Here is a 21325-nt window from a genome sequence, read left to right on the forward strand (position 1 = left end):
ATGGTGGTGGTGGTGGTGATGATGGTGGTGATGGTGGTGATCAGGTGATGATGGTGGTGATGGTGGTGATGGTGGTGATGGTGGTGATGGTGGTGATCAGGTGGTGATGGTGGTGATGGTGGTGATGGTGGTGATGATGGTGATCAGGTGATGATGGTGGTGGTGGTGGTGGTGGTGATGGTGGTGGTGGTGGTGATCAGGTGATGATGGTGGTGGTGGTGGTGATGACGGTGGTGATGGTGGTGATCAGGTGATGATGTTGGTGATGGTGGTGATGGTGGTGATGGTGGTGATGGTGGTGATGGTGGTGATGGTGGTGAGATGCCCTCACAGGTGGTGTGTCCTTCCATCAAGAGTAAGTCACATCTGGTTGCTCCCTTTGGGGCAGTCTTGGTGGCTGTGTATGTGGGTCCAGGTCCACCGTTGTAAAGGTCACTGTTGTCTTCCTCATGGCTGGTGTAGCTGCTCTTGGGAATTCTGCATTTTTGTAGGTTTTAATGGGCCAAAGTGAGGGGTTGTATCTGTCTCCTGCAAGGGGGTCTTGGCCGTGAGGGTTCAGGACCCAGGAGAGGAAGTAGCAAAGACTGGGTCACAGGAGGCTGGTCTCTTGAGGGCAGTAGAGTGGCGTCTGGGGTGACACCTGTGACCCTGAGGCTTTGGGCAAGCTCCTGTGTGGTTGGCTGGGAGGATATCAAGGCATGACCTGAGGACAGGGCCTCCCCAGGGCTCTCATCAGTCTGCCGTCAATGACAGGACTGTGGAAGGCTCTGCCACAGGCCTGTCTATAAGGGGACAAGGGGACGCCAGCTGGCTCATTTCAGCAAGTCAAAGAGAAACACTAATTCCTGTAGTGGGGCGGGGGGCATTAGGACGCCCTTCCCTCCATGGATGGGGTGTGGAGACGATGTCCTGAGATGCCCTGAGTCTCCTTGTGTTCTCTGTACCTAGAAAGGTGCCGGCTCCCTCATTCTCTCCGGCAAGACTGGCTGGGAAAAAGCTGGTGAAAACAATGGTGGAGAAATGGGTAGAATGTGTGTGATGTGGTGTGTGTGGTGTGTGTATGGTGTGTGATGTGTGTGTGGTGTGTGTGGTGTGGTGTGTGTGTGTGTGATGTGGTATGGTGTGTGTGTGATGTGGTGTGTGTGGTGTGTGTATGGTGTGTGATGTGTGTGTGGTGTGTGTGATGTGGTGTGTGGTGTGTGTGGTGTGGTGTGTGTGTGATGTGGTGTGTGGTGTGTGTGTGTGTGTGTGATGTGGTGTGTGTGGTGTGTGTATGGTGTGTGATGTGTGTGTGTGTGTGATGTGGTGTGTGGTGTGTGTGGTGTGGTGTGTGTGTGTGTGTGTGTGTACCTGTCTGTCTGCTCAGAACATGAGTTTTAAAAAGGCGGGCCCCAGGCAGGAAACAGGGACTCTTTGTTCCAGTCACCACTGTCAAGAGCAGAGTCTGTCATTGTGCGCTTGCTCTATGGCACCACAGGCTTGTGATGACTGAGGTGAGTGCTGGGCACAACATGGTGTTGATGACAGGACATTGTCCTCGCCACCCAGGGCTGGCTGGGTAGGAGCTCCTGTAGGTAGGTGGACTGGACGTCTTGGCCACAGAACTCGTGGTCTCATCCAGCTGGCAATGCGCTGCTGTGCCATCCACCAAGAATGCCAGAGCCGCCGTGCGGCGGAGGGCTGGTTTCGGGAACCTTAGTCACTGTGCGCCCTGAATCATGTTCCTGGCACCTTCAGGCTAAGCAGCCATTCGTCAAAGCAAATAGGCCCCTGGCTGGACGCCGCCCCAGGACCAGCCCTGAGTCAGGAAATCGGGGAGGTCCGGGGGGCACTGGCTGCGGAGGCCAGGCAGTGGTCAGGTCGCAGGAACGCTCTGAGAGCCAGACCACAGGCTGCTTACCTGGCACCTCAGCAGAGGGATGCTGGGGTCTCCATATGGGGCCTGGTCTGCAGGAGGCCCAGGAAGGGACGCCACGAGGCAGCTGACACCCCACAAAGTTGGATTTGCTCAGAAAATGGGCAAGCTCTTGGCTTGATTCCTCTCTCCTTTTTGTTCTTTGGGTTTTTTGGTTTTTTTTTAAACAATCTTATTTTCTTAGAGCAGTTTTGGTTTACAGAAAAACTGACCAGAAAGTACAGAGAATCTCACGGTGCCTCACCCCTCCCATCTTGTTTTCCTGTCACGACCATCTTGCATGGCGTCGGCATTTGTCACGGCTGGCAAGCCAACACTGTTAACTAAGGCCACGGTTTACGTTAGAGTTCGTTCTTGGGTTGGACGTTCCATGGGCTTGGACAAATGTGTGATGGCTTGTGTCCCCTTTTACAGTATCCTGCAGACTAGTGTCACTGCCATAACTCTTTTGTGCTCCACCAAACCCATCTCTGCTCCTTTCCCTGAACCCCAGGCAGACACTGATGGTTTGCCATTGCCATGGCTTGTGTTTTCCAGAACGTCATGTGGTTACAATCACACAGCACGCCGCCAGCCTGCTTCTTTTCAAACGACACGACACGGTGTGTGAAAGCCTAGAAGCAGGCAAGGAGGTGGCATTCATCCCAGCTCCTCCATAGTTTTCCTGGTCTTGCACTTGAATCTGTACAAACCAGTCCTGTTTTCTTCTCCAGGGCCTCAGCTCCGCCTGTCCTGCAGCTTCTCTGAACTGTCTACAAAGAGAACCCCTCCGTGCAGGCAGTGGACCAATCTTCTCTGACTTTGATCTGAGGCCTCAGCAGGACAACCTATCACAATACAGCAGCCTTCCCTTCACAGAAAGCACCACAAACGCAGCTGTGTCCGTGAGACTGCTCGGGTGTGCAGTACGCACTTAGGAGCCGTGTGCATGTGTGGCGAGTGTAGGCATCACACATATATTGCTTGAGTGTGTGTTAGGAGGGTTGGGGCTGTGTGTGGGTGTCTGGGTAGGTGTGTGCTGTGTGTGTGTGTGGTGTTTTGTGTAAGCGCTTTGGAGGGATCCCTCAGGTGCTGGGAGGACAGGATACACCATCTTGGCAGCTGGAGGACAGGGAGTGACAAGGCTCCTGCCTCAGAAGAGTCTGTGAGTGGCCACAGGGACAAGCAGGTCATTGCTCTTCTTCCTGACTCTAGTCTTTCCAAAGTCTAGGCAGCTGGAGGCAGTGAGCCGTCTTGTCTTCTTTCTTGTCAGAATGTGGTTGTTTGTCCTGGCTGCTGGGGGAATAGAGGCCACACTTGTGGCCAGGCTGGGGTGCTGGTCTCTACATCAGGACTCTTCATTATCCATCAAGGTGAACTTGGGTGGACAGAGGCTGACTCACGGCTATGTGAGGCTCCAGCTGTTAATTTGGTACTCATGATTCACACCTGTCGACAGCACTGCTGATGAGGTCAAGACCACACCAGCCTGTACTGACGTGGAAGCTGTGGAAGGCTGGGCCCTTCTCCTGGCCTCCGCTTTCCTGGCTCCTAGGCCTCTGCCTCCACCACTGCCTTTCTAGAGCCCAGGGCCCAGGTTACCAGCTCAGCCAGGCCCCAAGGTGCTCTTGCCCTGCAGTGTGGACACTTCCTAGAGGGCTTGAGACCAAGACTGTGGAGGCAGTGTGGATACAGGTGCCCAGCAGTTACCCATCTGGTGTGGAGGCAGGTGGAAAACAAAACTGCTGAAGTGGAGACAGCTGACCTGGTGTCTTCTGTTTGATGTTAGCATGTTTTAGACACAGGGGACATGTCAAAGACTCCTGAGGAGCCTTGCTTGTGTGGAAGGGGAGGAGAGGGTCAGAGGACATCTCTCTTCTGGCTCTAAGAAATCCCTAACTGCCTCAGGGTCACTGACACAGAGCCATGAGGTCCACACCCAGGACAGTGTCCACACAAGGCAATGTGCTCACACTTCTTCCTGCTGTCTGAGAGTCCCCTGGAATTGGCAGACCCAAGCCCAGGAAGGGGAATAGGAGCTGTCTCTAGAAAACAGGTGCTGGGAGCCCATGGGTGCCAGGCTGTGGGACAGGAACGGTTTTCTGGGAAATCCAGCAGGGAGACTGAGATGAGGTTAGACAGAGTGGCCATTAGGTGAGTCAGCTCTGAGCCAAGGGAGAGAGAAGGTAGTGAGAACAAAGACCAAGGAGGCTCAGATGCTCATGGGACAAAGAATGTCTAGTGGCAGCATACCCTGTGTGGCCCGGAAGTCCATGCTCCCATTGGGATGGCAGGCCTGGTGTGAGCAGGTTGAGGCCAGCAGAGATGCTTGGGGCCAGGCCTCAGTCCCTCCCGGCTGGGAGCTTGTGCCCTGTTCTTGTCCCTCTCCTTGGCTGGGATGCAGCAGAACCTGTGCTCTGGCTCCTTAAATATCCGCTTGCTTCCTCTCACCCATGCACAGAGGGCCACTGTGAAGGTTTCTGCAGGGCTCTCCACCTACCACTCCACACTGTCACTACATTCCTCTTCAGGGGACATTCCCAGTGCAGCGACTGAGATAGAAGGTGTTGGCACAGCTGCTAGTTGGGCATGGTATTGGGGCTTTCCCCCCACCTACCCCTTAGGGGTATCCGAGCAGATGCTGGGCTGCCCAGGACCCCTGCAGGCATGGCCGTAACAGGGCTCCCTGGGGCCTCCTGCCTAGTCTGTCACTGCATGTCAGGAACTCAAGGCCTGGGTTGGTTGGGGTCGCACTCCAGGCCTGGCCTGTGCCTGCTGCATATGCCCGAGGCCAGGGGGTGGGCGCTGCCATGCAGCCAGGAAGCCAGGGCCATTAATTCCATAATTCAGTGTTTCAAAACTTCAGTGCTCTTTAGGTTTTTTTGGTTTTTTTTCTATTTTGATTTGGAGTCTTAATGAAAGCACAAGCATTCCAAAGGGCAGGGATGGGGGAAGGGGACAAGAGATGGAGGCTGGACGAGAGAATGCCATGGAGATGAGGCATGGCGGAGGGTATGGGAGGGCTCCACTGCTCTGCTGCCTGGCCTGCTCAGTGTTTCTAGCTGAGATGTAGTCTAGATGTGCCTCTATAGCCCAGGCCAGGAGATGCCACAGAAAGGAGAGAAGTGAGGGAGGTGCCAGGAGGGGGCCGGGCTGCAGGTGGCCACTGGTGAACAGCCCTTTGCAGGTGACTGTGGAGTACTTGGTCTAACTGAGGACAGCTTGACCCCATGGTTGGGAGGCTCCTGACCCTCAGTCCTGCCTGTGCTCCTACAAGGTCTACAGTGCCACCAGGTTTCCGGTCCCCAGGGGAGTCGCAGGGAGACCAGGGTCTATGTGATGGAGGTGGAGCCCTTGTGCTCAGGAGTAGGGGCCCTCCCAGTCAGGCATGAGCACCCCAGGTGCCTTCCTCCAGGCTCCCCGTCTCTCTCTCTCCCCAGAGAGCCAGACGGCCACCAAAGACAGAGATATGCCTGGGACGGCAGGATCCAGTTCTGCTGGGCCTCGGGCCTCGACCCCAGAACAGAGACAGTAAGCGCTTGTGTTGAAGCCACTGTGTGCAGCTTCTTACCACAGCCTCAGGAAACCCAATCCTGCATGTCTCCTTTGTGGAGACATTCTTTCCAGTGCCCACAGCTCATTACTTGTCCTTCAAGGTCCTCAGGCTCAGACTACATTCTTCACGGAAACCCACAGACAGTAGCATAGCCAGAGGGAGCCACCAGCTGCTCCCCCACAAGAAAGGGCTAATGGGGAGAAGGAGCGAAGGTCTGTGGCCAGGTCGGGAGCCTGCGCCTCTGGCTGGTGATGGCTGAGGGAGGCCAACAGGGAAATGCCTTAAACACTGTTGCGTCTAGAGGTAGTCAGCTCAGCCTTTGAACTTTACCAGTGGCTTTGGCCCTGACTTGGAAGGTTTAGCTTTCTTTCCCAGGATGCTCAGATATCTCACAAGATGGGGAAACTGAGTGGGGAGGAAGTCTGAATCCCTGAGTCGTCCTCTGCTGAATGGCCCACACTCTGTGTGCTTTCTGCGGTGAAGCCACCTCCGTGCCCCTGAGATAGGGTCGGCAGGTGTTCTCCTGATTCCTAGAGCCCCACAGCTTCTGTCCTGCCTGTGTGTGGATGGAGCTGCTTCCTTGGAGACTCTCAGAGTCACCAGCAAGATGGGGGAGCCATATGGCCCCATTGCCCCTGCAAGGATGTGGTCCTATTGCCACCACTGCCCTGCTGCTCCCTCCCAGAGGCTGGGATGACTCTTCTGCCTCAGTGTGGGTGACCCCTCCCCTGGGTCATTGTCATTCTTCCCTAGGAGGAAGCCTGGCCCAGACACCCCATCTGTGGAGTGGGGAGGACTGGGGAGAGGGCACAGGGTCTGCAGGTGGAGATGTGGGGCTGAAAGCCAAGCTTCCAAGGATGGGAGGCAATGTGAGGGACCTCCCGTTCTTGTCCCCAGGATGAGGTTGAGACAGGCACCAGCAGGCTCGTGCACACAGAAGGACTTAGTAAGCAGTACTGAGGGGAGCACACATGCTCAGTGTGCTGCAGCTTTGTGATACCCTTGATGGACTGGGTACCTAGCTGTTATTACCAGCTCCAGTAAGGCTCAGAGTTCAGGAGAGTGACCGTGCGGTTGGTCAGTGTGTAATCAGCTGGGTCAAAGTTAATAGACACATGCAAGGCACAACTACGTTTGTAACTGCTTAGATATTAGTCCTCAAAGACCCCATCCAGGATGGAAGGTGGGGGGCTGAGCCAGTTCCTCCCTCCTGCTGTGAGTGTAGGTGTGAGTGTGGCTGGCTGCCCTGGGAGTTCTAGCCACCTCTGTTGTGTCCCCATGGGATGCCCTGCCCTTGGTTTTGGCTTAGGTTTGGCAGTGGAGAGTCCTGGTGAAGATGGCGGCGGAGGGGTGGAGCTCAGGGCTGTGTGCTGACCGTGACCCCATAGCACCTGCAGGGCACCTCTGCACAGTGTGGTTTCTGCCACTCCTTCACCATCCCTAGGCCCAGGGTCCCTCATAACCTTGTGTGACTGTCCCTATCCTTACCTGCTCCCTGATTTCGCAGTCCCATTTCTGCCAGGACCCTGACTGAGTCAACAAGCTTGGTGCTTATGAAGTAAATATGATTAAATGTACTAAAAGCAAGATCAAGATTGGCATGGAGTGGCAGACAGAGCTCCCGTAGCCCCCACGGCAGCAGGGGCAGCCACAGCCAGCATCTCACCAGCCTTCCTGTGCTCCCCCCATGTTCCCCCCACATATCGAGCTTGCTTGGTGGGTATCCCAGGACCCTAAGTGTTTGCAGGTTACTAGGAAAGCACACTGGTATGTGTACTCAAGGGACAGCCAGCAGGCCAGGATTCTTAATTCTGCCTTCACAGTACTGCCTGGGCCCCAGAGAAGCATCCATCCTTTTCCCAGGAAGCAGGTCTCCAGCTGAGGATGCACTCACTGTTCAAGAAAAGTTATCCGATAACCCTGTCAGAGACAGTAAGGCTGACTTGATTCAGGACCACTGAGACAGGTATAGGGACCTGGCAGTGGGCTTTGCAGTGAGGGGCTGGGGCAGAGGTTGGGAAATAGGATTTACAGCTCAGGAGCAGGGCGGGTCAGTGGATGGGAAGTCACCAAGAGGAGATGTGGGGTGAGGGGAATTCTGGCTAAACTTGACCCGACAGGGTTCTTGTGGAAGGCTGACCAGGAAGACCAAACGTGCCCTGGGGAGGGTGAGGATGAGGAGCCCACCAGGCATGGAGGGCAAGGGTTCTGGCAGGTTCTTGCTGAAATTGGGTTCTCCAGGATATGAACAGATGGCCGAGGGAATGTTCCAGATCCTGACAAAGTTTGGTCCAGCAGAGTCCTTGTCATGGAGAATCAGAATGTGCCTGGGCCAGGATGACAAAATAGTGTCCTGTCAGTTCTCAGCTTTTCCTCTCCAGCTTCTGGGGACCCTTTGCCTGTGACGATGACCCAGATCCCTGAAAGGGGATCTGATGCTGCTGCCAGGTTTGGGTGTGGGGGATGAGGGAAAGACTGGGTCAGGGTTGCCAGGCCGTGCCCGGAGCTGTGTGTGGCTGATTGTGGTTCCATATGGTTGGAGCAAAAGCCATGGCCTCTTCTCCCAGTGAAGGCTCCTGGGAGCATGTGGGGGTCTGGGTTTCCTCAGAACACTTTTTCCCTAGCTCTGGCTCAGTGGTCGGCATGGGTGGAGCGGGCTCTTTCCTGGGGCATCTAGAATAGTGTGGACAGAGCAAATGGACCCACAGGGATATCAGTGGCCTGTGAGGCGGGACCAGTTTCCAGGCCTGGCAGCTCTTGACATGACTGCTTTAGTGTCTCTGCGTCTTCACGGGAAGTTTCAGGAGGGAACATGGTCAGGCCCCCACAGGCTTCCATAATGAAGGGGAGAGTTGGTGTGCAGGTAACTCAGCAGGTGGAGGATGGACTGGCTCTGGGGAGCTTACCTTCAAGATCCACACCACCAATGCTCTTCTGGACCCAGTAGGAGTGTGGGCAAGGGGGCTGAGGCTCCATGTGAGTTCAGGGGCATCTGTCAGTTCAGCAGAATGGTGCCTCCTGAGGACTTTCTGGAAAATGTGGAATGAGGTCCTGGGGTCCTGGCAGCAAGACCCTTCCAGCCTTAGCCCCAAATCTGTGGTAGTTGTGAGCAAGGTGGACTCCCCAAGCACAGACAGCAGTGCACACTTGAGGCTCGACCAGTGACTAAGAAGAGCAGGAAGGGCCAGGAGGATGTGTGCAGGGAGCTCTTTCACTTGGAACCTGGATCCCACAGATAAGGGTGATGGTGAGGTTCTAGCTAGAGGCTTAGAGTTGGGGTCATGAGAGGAGAAGAATGTACCCTCCAGTGGGAGGCTGGGGGTCACAGACGAGATGGGATCCCAGATACAGGTAGGGAGTTCCCTGGGCCTGCAGGGACTGTCAGGAGGCACCAGGAAAGCCCACGATGTGACCACCCAGCAATGAGTCAATGGAAGGGCTTTCCTCAGAGCCCTCGGAGTCATGGCAGAGGACCAGAGAGACCCTTATGCTCACCGTGAGGGCATACAGCAGCCCACAGCAGCCCTATTCTAGCCAGCAATCCATTGCTGCTCCCTTTGATGGAGAGACCCCCACCCGGAGTGGTGACTGGACCCACCTGCAGCTGACCGGCCATGAGCCGAGCTCACCTGGACATCCAGAAGCCATTCTCAGGAGCTTGGGTGGGGGGACCTAGAGCCTGGACTTGGAGGGGCTGGACATGTATGTGGTGTGTGTTTTCTTGAAGATTGGGCCCCAAGTTCTCACAGGGGAACCTACTTTCATTCCCTAAGCTCCTGGGCCCCTGGGTGTGGGAACTCTGTGCCCGGTAGAGACCTGTGACTGCTGCAGGGCTGGTCTCCAAATCTTCTATCTTTCCCCAGGAGGCCTCAGAGGGAAGATCTTTCACCTCCAAGTCATGGAGGGCCCCCTACTCTGGGTCATAACTGTAACTTGTCACCCAAACCAGAGCCCTTTGAGATAGACAGAGGCTGGCACAGCTGTAACCGGGCAAATCCTGAAAGTAGGATGGTCCTGAGTGAGCAGGGCAGAGCAGAGGCAGGGCCAAGTTCTCGGCTGCCCTGTATAGCTATCCTTATCTCAACCAGCAAAACCCCTTGTTCCTTCCTATTATTGCTTATACTCTCTCTACAACAAAATTAGAGATAAGGGCAAAATAGTTTCTGCTGGGTATTGAGGGGGGGAGCGGGAGGGGGTGGAGTGGGTGATAAGGGAGGGGGTGGGGTCAGGGGGGAGAAATAAACCAAGCCTTGTATGCACATATGAATAATAAAAGAAAAATGAAAAAAAAAATAAAGTTAACAAAATAAAAAAAAAAAAAAAAAAAAAAGTTCTCGGCTGCCCGCTTTATCCTACTGGGTACCTCAGCCACCATCCCTCTTGTGTGAACACAGTCCTGACGCCAGGGCCTACCTGTGGCTGCTCGGTTTGGAACCCCTGAGTTTAATCGCCTGTCTTTTCCAATTACACTCTTCCTTGATTTCAGAAATTCTTTACAGGGGAGTAGATTGATTTTTTAAGTGGGAAGCGTAGCTCATTTGGTAAATTGTGAAGATGTGTTGTGGCCGCTGTCAGGGCCAAAGGTGGCTTAAAGGAGCCAAATGCAGCGACAGGCAAAGCTAAGTGCTCAGGGGGAGGAAGCAGCTGCTTCCTGCATGGCCTCAGATGCACAGCCAAGGCTGTGGGTGGGGGTTGCTTCCCACCTTTGGGGGTCCCTGGAGGACAGTGGTATGTGGCAGGTGATGGAACACAGAGCTGATATCGAGGCTGCACAATCAGGATGCGTTTGACCATTTATGGTGTCCCGAGCTGGAGATCCCTGAATTAGAAAGGCATCCAGACCCAGTGTGGACAGAAGCCTGGCTACCCTGGCCTCCCTTACTGGCTGAGGCTGCTCACTGGTAGCTGTCAGCACACGGAAGCTGGGGGCTTGTGGCTCTGCCTGGCAGTTAGTGCACAGAGAAGCCCCCGTGACTTGTTCACGGGGAAACTGAGGCTCACAGAGGAGACCTGTGCCACGCACCAGGCTCTCAGTAGGGACTCTAGTTGAGCTGGATCCCTCCAGGGGTTTGGGCGGTGTCCATGGGGGTGAGGGACATGTCCCTAGGAGTAGAGGGCATGTCCAGAGGTGGGGAATGCCCATGGGGTGGGGCTACATCCATGAGCGCAGGGAACATGTCCACAAGTGAGGAGTCACGTCTATGGAAGGGTTCTGTCCATGGGGGAACCACGTCCATGGGAATGGGTTCTTTGCACTTGGCCCTATCGCTTTCCCGTAACCCCCTGCGCAGCCCTCATGTTCCTGTGTTCCCGCCCTCAGCAGCATCCCTATCCATCCCTACCCCATCCCTCCACTTTCTGTCCAGAGAACTGATGATCACTGTCACCTTGCTTATGGGGCCATCTTCATTCGTTGTGCAGCCCCATGCAGAAGTGTCCACAGTGTTCTTGGGAGTATACTCTGCGGCCCCTCCACTCCTTCTCGAGTCCACCTCCTCAGTCCACTGGATTGTGAAGTCACTGTTTTCTGAGACTAGGTGCTGATTCCTGTTGAATGGCTGGACCGCTGCAGCCGGAAGGGTGTCTCAAAAGGAGGCCATGGACACCTGTGTGCTTTGCCCCCATAAGCCTTCTGCAGGAAGCCAGCAGGAAGCCCAACCAGCCTTCCTGGCAGCGCCTGGAGAGCCTGCTTGCCCACTGCACACCCAGGGGCTTCCTGTGGGAAGCTGAGCTCACCGAGAGAGGCACGCCGCTGCAACAACTTTCAAAAGAGCCTTTTAAATGGCGTAACTCACACCAGGAGAGGCATAAGCCCCAGGTTTCCACTTAGTGCATCTTTGCATGAGCTACACGCTGTCACCATCATGTGGGTCACCAGTCAAAATCAGGAGTACTCCCTGCACCCCTGAGAGTCCTTCGTGTCCCTCAGGCCCCTTCAGGGTGACCTCGACCTTCACTGTGCTATTCAGTGGCTAGCTTCTCTCGCTGATGCCAGGACTGTGGGTGTCCCAGATCTATCTTTTGTGGTTGTACGGCGAGTGAATGGCCCTGGCCTTACCTTACCTCTTCTGCTGAGGGGCTCAGCCAGCTCTGGGAGGGATGGCTCTGAACAGTCTTGCTGTCTCTTACATGGGTATCACCTAGCTTGTGTTGGCTCTGCACTTAGCCAGAGTGCTCGCGGGGAGGAGCTGTGACCAGAGGTTCTGGGTCATTCCAAACAGTTGTTCAAAGTGGGGGTGTTAGGTGTTCCCTACTTGTGTGATGTGAAAATCCCTGGGACTGCCGTTTGCATTGTCAACCTCATAGCCAGTCTGTGGTGTTGCAGTCACTGAGGATGTGGGGGGGAGTCTCTCCAGAGCTCTCTGTTAGGGTTGTGCAGCCAGTCTTGGAAGCCTTGTAATTGCCGTGCTGGAGCAATGAGGAGTCCCTGCTCAGTGGAGGCAACTGTCATCCCTGCCACCCCTACAGGAGCCCACCCATCCAGGTCACCGTGTCTTCCAGGACCTATGAGCTGTCAAGCCCTGGCCTCTGCTCCAAGTGGGTGGGCATCAGCTGAGACAGGCAGGACCTTTGGGATCAGATGGCAGGTCCCCAGGGAAGGCGACCCCCACTGTCAGCTCCAGCCAGTGGTGGCCCTTATGGGAAGAGAGCTTCAGACATCCCTGGAAAATGTGGCAACGAGGGTATGGGGTATTTCCTGGTAGTTAAGTGCTCATGTGTGTGTGTCCTGGGGGTTTTGAGCCCTGTCGGGGTTCTGGAGGCTGGAGATCAAGACTTCGGTTGGGCACACTCCCTCTGAAGACTCCAGGGAAGGTCCTTCCTGACTTTCTCAGCTCTGGGTGGCTGCAGACAGTCCCTGGCTTGCAATTGCATCACCCCAGCCTCTGCCTCCACTGTCACAGGCTGCCTTCCCTCTGTCTGGGTCTTTGAGTCTAAGTTTCCCTCTGCTTATAAGGACACAGTCAATGGTGGGGCCCACCCTACGCTAGTGTGACCTCATCTTAACCAGTCTTATCTGCAAAGACCCTTTTTCTAAACAAGGTCATGTTCTGAGCTTCTAAATTGACCTGAGTTTTTAGGGAACACTACTCAGCACAGTATGTGTGGGGTTTTGAGTTTTTGAGTCAGGATCTCCCCGTGTAGCCTGATCTGTCCCCAGATTTGAAATCCTCCTGCCTCAACCCCCCAGGTGCTGGGATCACAGGTGTGCACAGCCACATCCAGTGCGATATGTGTTTGTAGAAAACCTAGTCCCCAACATGACATGCCCAGAACAACATATATCTGTGGTCTGGATCGAGCTCTGGATACCAGTCCTGAAGTCTGGCCAGAACCAGCCCCAGGAGGGCCTGACTCTGTGCTCAGGCCCTCCCCAGCACTCCCATCCCTGAGGAACCTTGGGACATACCCAAGGCTTCCATCACCCACGGAGCCAGGCGGGGGCTGCTTCTCCCTCATAGATGAAACAGGGCTGGGAGCAGGGTCCTGTGCAGCAGAGCCATGCCTGTGGCCTGGGAACCACCCACCCAGGATGAGCTGCCTGCCACCACTCTGCAGCAAGTCCAGCACTGGGACTGTTCATGATGCTGATGGCCACTGGACACAGTGAGTGGCCCATGAAATGTCACAGTAAAAGTGCCAGCTTTGCATTCTGCAAATCTATGCTTTTTCATTTTTCATTTTATTCTGTCTTATTAACGGTTCACTCTACACTGGGTGGGTAAACAAAAGCAGGTCCTTTCCCCTGCAGTGCAAAGAAACCTGATGCTCCAGGCTGTCATTGGTGTCCCCCGTGTGACTCTACAGGTGGGAACAGAATGCCCACCATAAGCCTTGCTGCCCGGGTTCCAGGAGAGCCATGGGACCACAGTGTGTCCCCCCTTGCAGAGCCTGTTGTCCTCAGAATGCAGCTATGACAGCCAAGAAACTTAGGAATGACCATGAGGAACTGACTGAGGAGGCAACAGGGCCATCGGCGTCACCTAGGGTGCCTTCCTTCACCATGGCTGCCACTCTTCCTTGGTTGGCTGAATAATGAAAGCAGAGAGGGAGCCATTCACCATGTCTCAAGTCAGAGACGTGCCCATGTGCCAGGACACAGCGAGAATGTCCTCGCTGCTGTGTGAGTCTCAGAGGCTCAGGGTGTGTGACGGGCCCACAGTGGAATAGCACACAGGGGTGAGAAAAGAATGAATGCTGTGTGACACTGCACGTCATCTTAGAAACATAATAATTGGTGGAAAGGGCTGGTCACCGAAGACTGGCATACCACATGCTTTAATTTGTAGAAAGCTCAAAGTCAAGCAAAACTAAGTGCGGCGTTGTACCCATGCAGCGAGGACTCTAAAAGGCAAGGGTGTGACAAACCCCATTTCTGCCGGGGGGTGGGGGGGAACTGCAGCACTCCGCAGGTGGATGCGGCCTGCCTTACGTGGGGCCTCACTGGCCCACTGAGTGGCAGAGGGAGCAGCATGTTTGCTATCACCTAACAGTGAGGGCTGTAGCTGCGTGGTCTCCTGGGGTGGTGCCCAAGGGAGCCTGAGTCAAAATACAAACGAGGAGCCAGCTAACCTGCTGTGACCAGGCCTGGCAGCACAGAGCCCTCCTTGGCGTGGCAGTACCCCTCTGGGTCCTAGATCCAGGGTACACCTGCTAGATGAGCCTCAAAGCCTCCCACCTCTTAGGGTTCCACGAGTTGGGCACCCTGTATGGGTTGGCATATGACTTCTGCTTCTAGAAGCTGCTGGGGCTTGGGGCTGGCCTCTCATCAAACATCCTGGGTCCTTGTTTGTCCTGATTACTTGGAGAGCTGCCTCCCTCTGAGGCCATGGCTACTGACCTTGAAGTCTCAGCAGGACCTTTGCTTTCCCTGTACATTCACTAGATGTGCTATAGAAATGCCCCGGGAGCTGGAGTGGCCAGGCAGAAGCTAAACCGAGTCCCCAGTTCCTGTGCCATTCCTCCCCATGTCTGTTTGCTCAGGGGTATGGACCACCATCTTATTGCAAGCAGGTGCTCTCCATCACCTGGGATTTGGGGTCAGGAGTCTGCTGTAGGCTTCTGCCTCAAAGACTCCCCACTCCCTCTATAGCCTTGGCCCCACTCCAGGGACTATCCTTGCTCTCAAGGGTCTCAGAAAACCCTTAGAGAGGGGCAGCCCCCACCAATACCAGCCTCACTCTCTCTGCTGTTCTGAAAAAAGATGCCCCCTTCCTGCCTCTGGAGAGCCTGGCCCTGGGAGGTCATCTGTTACCCCAGGAGCAGCCTCAAAAGGGACTGGAAGGCTCAGGACTCCAACCTGCTTCATTTGCTGCTCTTGTGCTCTGTGTTCTGGCACATTCTGGGAGAGGACTCCTGAGACTCAGCTGGGCAATGCAAGGAGGCCAGCAAGCCAGGGCAGGGCTGTCCTTTGAGTTGAATAGTAGCTCCTGCAGGCAGCAGCTTTGGCTGGCCAGGACTTCAGAGTCAGGATGGTAGGTGATGGGGGAGGGGGTGACAACCACAGGTGGGGAGCAGCTTAAATGGCAGGGACTTGGAAGATGCACTGGCTGTATTCTGAAGTTGTTCACGGGGGTGGGGGGAGAGCTATGAGGATTAGTGGAGCTGAGTCACTGTGGGTTGGGGGCGGCGGGGGAGGGATGGGATGACAGGTGAGGACACTTCCAGACAAGCAGGCTCTCACTGCAGCTGAGCTTCTCGGGAAGGTGGGGATTAGTGGATTGTAGGCCCATGGCAGTGCTGGCTGTGTGGCTCCAGCAGCTGTTCTGCCAGAATGTGCTGGAATATAAGAGCACACTGAGCAGAGATGGGGAAGTGGACAAGCTTGGTCCTGGGTGGAGGTTCTGATGGCTCCAGCTGGCTCAGACCATAGACCTGAGTCTCCCCAAGGTCCAGGGCCAGTCCTGGGCCTCCCATCCTTTTGCTGGTATGGAAGGGTACTCAGATGGTGGGTGCTCAGGGGTGTGGGTAATCCCCAAGCATGTTTGGGAAGCAGCTCCTCCCCAAGGCTGAGATGAGAGGAGCCTGGGGTGATGGGCACCCAGCGAGGGCACATAGTCCATGAGTCCTGTGTGAGGCAATGTCACCTCAGCCACAGAATGTTCACCTGCTGAGCAAGCATGTCGTCAATGGGAAGCAGGGTCACTCCTGGGGCAGAAGTCGCCAAACCTCCTGTTCTCCTTGGGGCTTGCTTTATCTTCTTTGTTTTTGCTTCTGTTTCTTGACACAGCGTCTCTCTATGTAGCCCAAGCTGACTTCAAGGTCACAATCTTCTTGCCTCAGCCTCTTAAGTGCTTTAGATCATAGGTCACTTCCATGGAGGTGTAGCTATGCCAACAAACCAGGAGATGACTGCCAGATAGGACAGATCCTAGAGGAGGGGAGCCCAGGATGCAGGGCCACACCGGAAGCCACCCAGGGAAGCCTGGGGTCTGCCAGGAAGGAGGGAGGTGGAGGTGGGCAGGGACCGTATGTGGTTTCGGGGGGAGGGAACAGACAAGGCCAAGCAGGCACGCTGAGGCCAGGCTGTTGTGAGTCCTTTTGCCAGACTTAAGGTGCAGGGACTGTCCCTGGTTGTGACAAAGGGATAGTGGCCTGGGTGTGGAATCCTGGGCTGTGGATCAGTGGATTGCATTTGAACAGCACCCGGTAGCTGGGTGTGGTGACCCATATCTGTAATCCCAGCACTCAGGAGGTAGAGGCAGGAGGATCACAAGTTCAAGGCCAGCCTGGGCTACATAGTGAGACTCGTATCTAAATAAATAAATAAGAGGGAGGAAGGAAGGAAGAGCAGGAAAGAAAAAGGAAAGACACCTGCAGGGGTGTCTCTAGGAACTGGGTCAGTCTGCGAGGGGCCGTCCTTCCAGGGACATCAGGGCCCATATGTCACAGCATCAGACACAGAAACTGCAGTGTGCCTATTACACACAGGGACCAGGAAGCAGGACGTGGAGAGTGGTGGAGTGTGGGCGTGGTGACCACGCAGTAGGCACAGTCAGCAGCTGGTGGGGCCAGTGCTCAACACTGTGCATTGCCCTCCACCTCCCCCACTTGCTCCCGTCAGTCCTCACCAGAGCCATTTTCCTCATGAGCGCCCCAATGTTCCATCTCATCATGTGAGCTCACCCCACATAGCACTTGGGGCCTGTCTAGCTCATTCTTGTCCCCCCAAGAGCCCTCAGCGCATCTTGAATGGGGGAGAATTGGGCCTAGGATTTGAGGGGTGAAGAGGAGACCCTCCAGGGGAGCCTCGGGTCTCAATAAGGTGCAGCTCAGGGCTGGCCCTGCCACCCTGAGCCTCCAGGGATGAGAACTGGACATGGCCAGGGCTGGAGGGAGCTGGGATACACATCTTTGGGGTCATGAGAGGTCATTTCCCAAGGCAGGCCTGGGGCTCATGGACTGGCCCAAGGCATGGAATGGAGGACAGGTCTCTTTAAGCTCCTCTCGGAGGCAACAGTGGTGTTTTCATTTCTGAGCAGGTCTGAGAGTGAACATCCCCAAGCATCTGCTGGGTCCCTCTGCCAGAGGGCCTCAGAAAGACAGATGGCAGTGCGGAAGCCGTTGGCGGCATTTGGGACTCAGTGAGATGGCGTGGGTGCGAATTCTGGCTTTGCCTTCCTCAGCTGAGGCGAATTTCTGGTCCTCTCTGAACCTCCGTTTCCTCCTCTATGAAACAGAAAGGGCAGCAGGAGCTCATCAGAGTGCTGTGGAGGGGGAGCCAGAGCTGGGCAGGAGGCGTGAGTACACACCAGCTGTCACAGGCCCTGAAGAGAGGGGAGCCGGGAGGGAGGTGAGAGCTCTGGAGTGCCGCCTCGGCCAGGCTGGAGCAGGGACAGTGTTGTAAAGGTCACTTCACACCCAGGCTGGGCCTGGCTTTGCCACTGTCATTTTCCACAGTGGAGGGGAGAAGTCAGAGCACAGGGGAGAGAGGGACTGACTGGGTCTCAGTGGAGACAGCAGTGGCAGAGCCGTCCCCAGTTTCATGTGTCATTTTGCACCTGGAAATTCAGCATATCCTCCTGCCTTGCCCCACACACTGGCCATTGTGCAGAGGAAGTGGGGATCCCAAGGTCCCCCCGACAGGCTGCCTGAGACTTGGGAGCCTCCACCCGGAGCTGCTGCAGAGGCCTGGCTTACGGAGCTCCAGTGCCTCCTGGATGCCCTTTTACCCATCTGGGCTCCAGCCAAGGCTGGTCACCACTGGCTCAATGTGGCCCATCCCTACAGTGTCCTCTGTTGACACACTGGCTCATTTGAATTGATTATTTTCAAAACAGTTGTGTAACGAACAGCTTTCAAAATAAGTCCAGTGAAATACAACTTCCTGACACAGGAGCCTGGGGACTTTGGGGGGCTGGCTGGTGAGGACCCTTTCTCTCACTGTGGTGGGGTCTGGGGGCTCTGTAGGCCCAGCCTGATGACTGACACAGCATTTGGGGACCACCCAGCACTGGCCTGAAGGGAGTTTGTGCTCTTTTGAAGGCTGCTCTGGGTGGAAAGAGGACGACAGGTGCCTGAGCACCTGCTTGCTTGTAGGAGCTACGAGCTGCATTTATTTTTAATTTGATGTGAAGACAAGTTCAGAGAACTGGCTCTGCCCTGGCAGCAAATGGGCCTGGGCAGTCCTTGCTAGTCCTGTTGGCCCCTCGAGGTAGTCATCAGAGCAGGTAAGCTGGAGGTAGAAAGGATGCTGGCCTGGTGGTACCTACCCTTCCGCCCTGACACCAGCAGTCCCTTCCCTGCCAGGGCCTAGAGCCACAACACACATCCATCTGCACCCACTGCGGGGACAAACCACAGCAGACACAGGACTGGCTGGAGTCCACATTACAGACAAAGCAGAGGCTGACAGGAGCGGACGCTGTCTCTGTGAGATCACTGGTGGACCCTCACCTCAGGCAGAAATGTTGATTTTTTTCCCTCTGCTGAAGACACATGAGATTTTCAAGCCTGCAGAAGAGAAAATGTTTAGCAGTTGTTTTACCTAAATCCACCCAAATCTCCTGATGTCTGCCCAGGAACTCAGAAGGTGACCTTATTTGGAGTTGGGGGTCTTTTCAGAAGTGATTAATAGGCTTTTAGGGTGAGCCCAGATCCAACATGACTGAGTCCTAATGAGCAGAGAGATAGGTCTCAGACACACGGAGGGATGAGCGTGTGACATGGGAGAAGACACTGTCAGTAAACCGAGGAGCAAGGTCTCAGGAGGAACCAGCCCCGCGACACCTTGATCTCAGACTCCCAGCCTCAGGGACTGGCAGAAGATGAACTTGTGCTTGAAGCCGCTGCTCTGTGGTGCCTTGTTCTGCAGCCCCAGGTCACTCCTACAGAAGTGAAATGGTCTCTCCCCTACTGCATGACTCCCAGCACCCTGGGGGTTGTGGGGGTGTATCTTGCAGGATTGGCTCAGTTAGGGTGCAACAACAAAGAGCCCAAGTCCACTGCTTGCCCTTGATAGGCATCTGGCCAAGCTGTGTTCGGCATCCTCGCTGCTCAGGGCCTCTATTCCTCTTCTGCAGTCTGTTCAAGAGCCCTGGTGTGCATCTCCCACCTGCAATCCTACTGTGCACCCAGAGGAAGCATCCAGGCTAAGGCAGGCTGAGACCGAGGACACTTCCACTCTTCCTTTGGGGTCAGGCCAAGGAACGTGAGAGGCTAGATGTGAACGAGCAGTGCTTCACAGGGGTCAGCGTTCGACCACACTCAGGTGACGAACAGCCCCGCCAAGGTCCTGCTGAGTCCTCTGCTCTGTGGGGACTCCCCGACTCCATGCCTTGACAAGCCCCTGGGACGTGTGTGGATCTGCCTGCACCCAGCAGACTCTCCAGAGCAAGCACAGCTGTCCCAGCAATGGTCACTCTGTGCTTGTGGGCCACCTCCCGCAGAAGGGCTTAGGTGTGCGGTCAGAAGGGCAGGTGTAGGCTTCCAACCATGCTGAGGATCCAACTGGAGGAGGCCTCATCACTTACCAGAGCCCAACACCAGCAGAGAGCTGGCCCAGAAGGTGGACAAAGCACATATTCACAGGACACTACGCCTTGAGAGGTCCTACCAGGCCTCACCCAGGGCTCTGTGCCTGGCTGCTAATTTCATCTGCACAGAACCTCTGAGGTGAGGTTACTCTAACCCAGGTCTGAGACTTGACACAAAGGGGACATCAAGGTTAAGTGTGTGGTGGGTTGAACGGTGTTCTCCCCAAAGAAGATGTGGGTCCTAGAGTCGGTTGACTGATTAAGGAACTAGAGGTAGGGTTGCTCTGAGTTATGAGGGTGCACCCCAATTCCAATGACAAGTGTCCTTGTAAGAGACAGGAGGGAGCCGGTCACCGGTGGCTCACGCCTGTAATCCTAGCTACTCAGGAGGCACAGATCAGGAGGATCACGGTTTGAAGCCAGCCTGGGCAAATAGTTTGAGAGACCCTATCTCGAAAAAAAAAAAACAACACAAAAAAGGGCTGGTGGAGTGGCTCAAGGTGAAGGCCCTGAGTTCAAACTCAGTACCTTAAATAAATAAATAAATAGAGAGGGGAGAGAAAAGCAGGGAGAGAGCCAGAGCAAGGAGACAGAGGCAGACTGGAATGATGAAGCCACAAGCCAAGGTAAGCCTGGAGCTCTGGAGCTGTGAGAGACAGGAAGGGCTTTCCTTAGATTCTTCCCAGGGTGTGTCCACTTGTCAGGCAGCCCTGGAATACTCACCTGCCTTGCCACTGTCCTTCCAAGCAGTGGGAAGTGCCTGGGTCTAGTTCCTGACCACACAGATGGCGGTGTTGGGAAGTCTGTGCACCTTATCATTGCTTCAGGACTGTCTGTGGTGCTCTGCACTGCCAGACGAGTCCCTGGAGTTGCAGACTGGCAGTGACGTCCAGTGGCCTGCAGGAGCCCTGCTCTACACTGCAGTATGCTTGAAAAGTGGGTGCCACATGACCCAACCTTATTGGACTGGCCCATCGCTGGGGCCCCAAGGCACCAAAGGAGCAAATGTCTGCAGGCCTCATGATCAACCCCCGCCCAGGACAAAAAGTTTCTTAGGGGCAGGGACCAGCCCAGCTCTGCAGTCCCACATGCTGCTGGACTCCAAACAGAAGTGACCTGTGGCATGAAAAAGAGAATTTGCCAGTCACATTTAAAGGAATCTTCTGGGAAACCACGATGTAAAGCAAAGAGCTGCATCTCCCTTAGGTTTAGATTTCACTGCATCAGACTTCCTTGAGGTGAATCCCCAGGAAACCCCAGTGGTGATACTCACAGAGATGCAGGCACTGGGGGATTTTCCTAGCATGCTCTGCTGGGCAGGGAAGAGGCTCAGGTCGGGGGACCCTGCAACTCAGGGCAGGGGGAGCACCCCTTACAGAGCTCCCGCAGCACTTCTGGCAGAGAGGAGCCACTTCACCCGCAGGTGTCTGGTTTCATTACCAGTCTGAGTTCTAGAACATTCCACAGCTCTTGTGCTGATTAAATCAGAGGTGAATGGCAGCTGAGGTTCCTTCCAGCTTAAACAAGGGACAGCAGGTTCAGCTCTGAAAAAGAAAAGGTGAAACAAGAACATTTTGACTGGGACGTCACCAAGTCCTGTGATGAGGGCCTTGAGTGGACAAAGGGCGGACTGTCCCTTTGTTCTCTCCTCCCTCACCTGCACCACCCATCTGAGCTCTGAGTCAGCCCTTCCTGCTGTTTCTGTGATCTGCCTGAGCAGAGGCCAGCCCTCCTCACTCTGGTGTCCTGCCCTGCAGACAGAGCACCCTGCCCTGCCCTCAGGGGCTTCAACCTGCTGGCAGCAGTAAGAAGAAACAGCCTGGGCATCTGGCCCTGTGCTGCTGCCTTGCTCAGAACTGCCCTGTTGTCCAAACTGAACCTGGCTTAGTTTGGCCTCACCAG

The 21325-nt window shown here is 55.2% G+C and overlaps 1 long non-coding RNA gene across 1 annotated transcript; it reads right to left on the minus strand.

Annotated features, from left to right (window-relative positions):
- Positions 1–17981: 17981 nt before the first annotated feature.
- On the minus strand, positions 17982–21018 carry LOC141423180 (uncharacterized). Its single transcript, XR_012447831.1, has 3 exons — positions 20697–21018; positions 20147–20539; positions 17982–18401 (listed from the first exon to the last, which is right to left on the minus strand). It is a non-coding gene; the product is annotated as an uncharacterized lncRNA (long non-coding RNA).
- Positions 21019–21325: the final 307 nt, after the last annotated feature.

The sequence above is a fragment of the Castor canadensis genome, chromosome 5 (genome assembly GCF_047511655.1).
Source record: "Castor canadensis chromosome 5, mCasCan1.hap1v2, whole genome shotgun sequence".
Taxonomy (NCBI): Eukaryota; Metazoa; Chordata; class Mammalia; order Rodentia; family Castoridae; genus Castor; species Castor canadensis.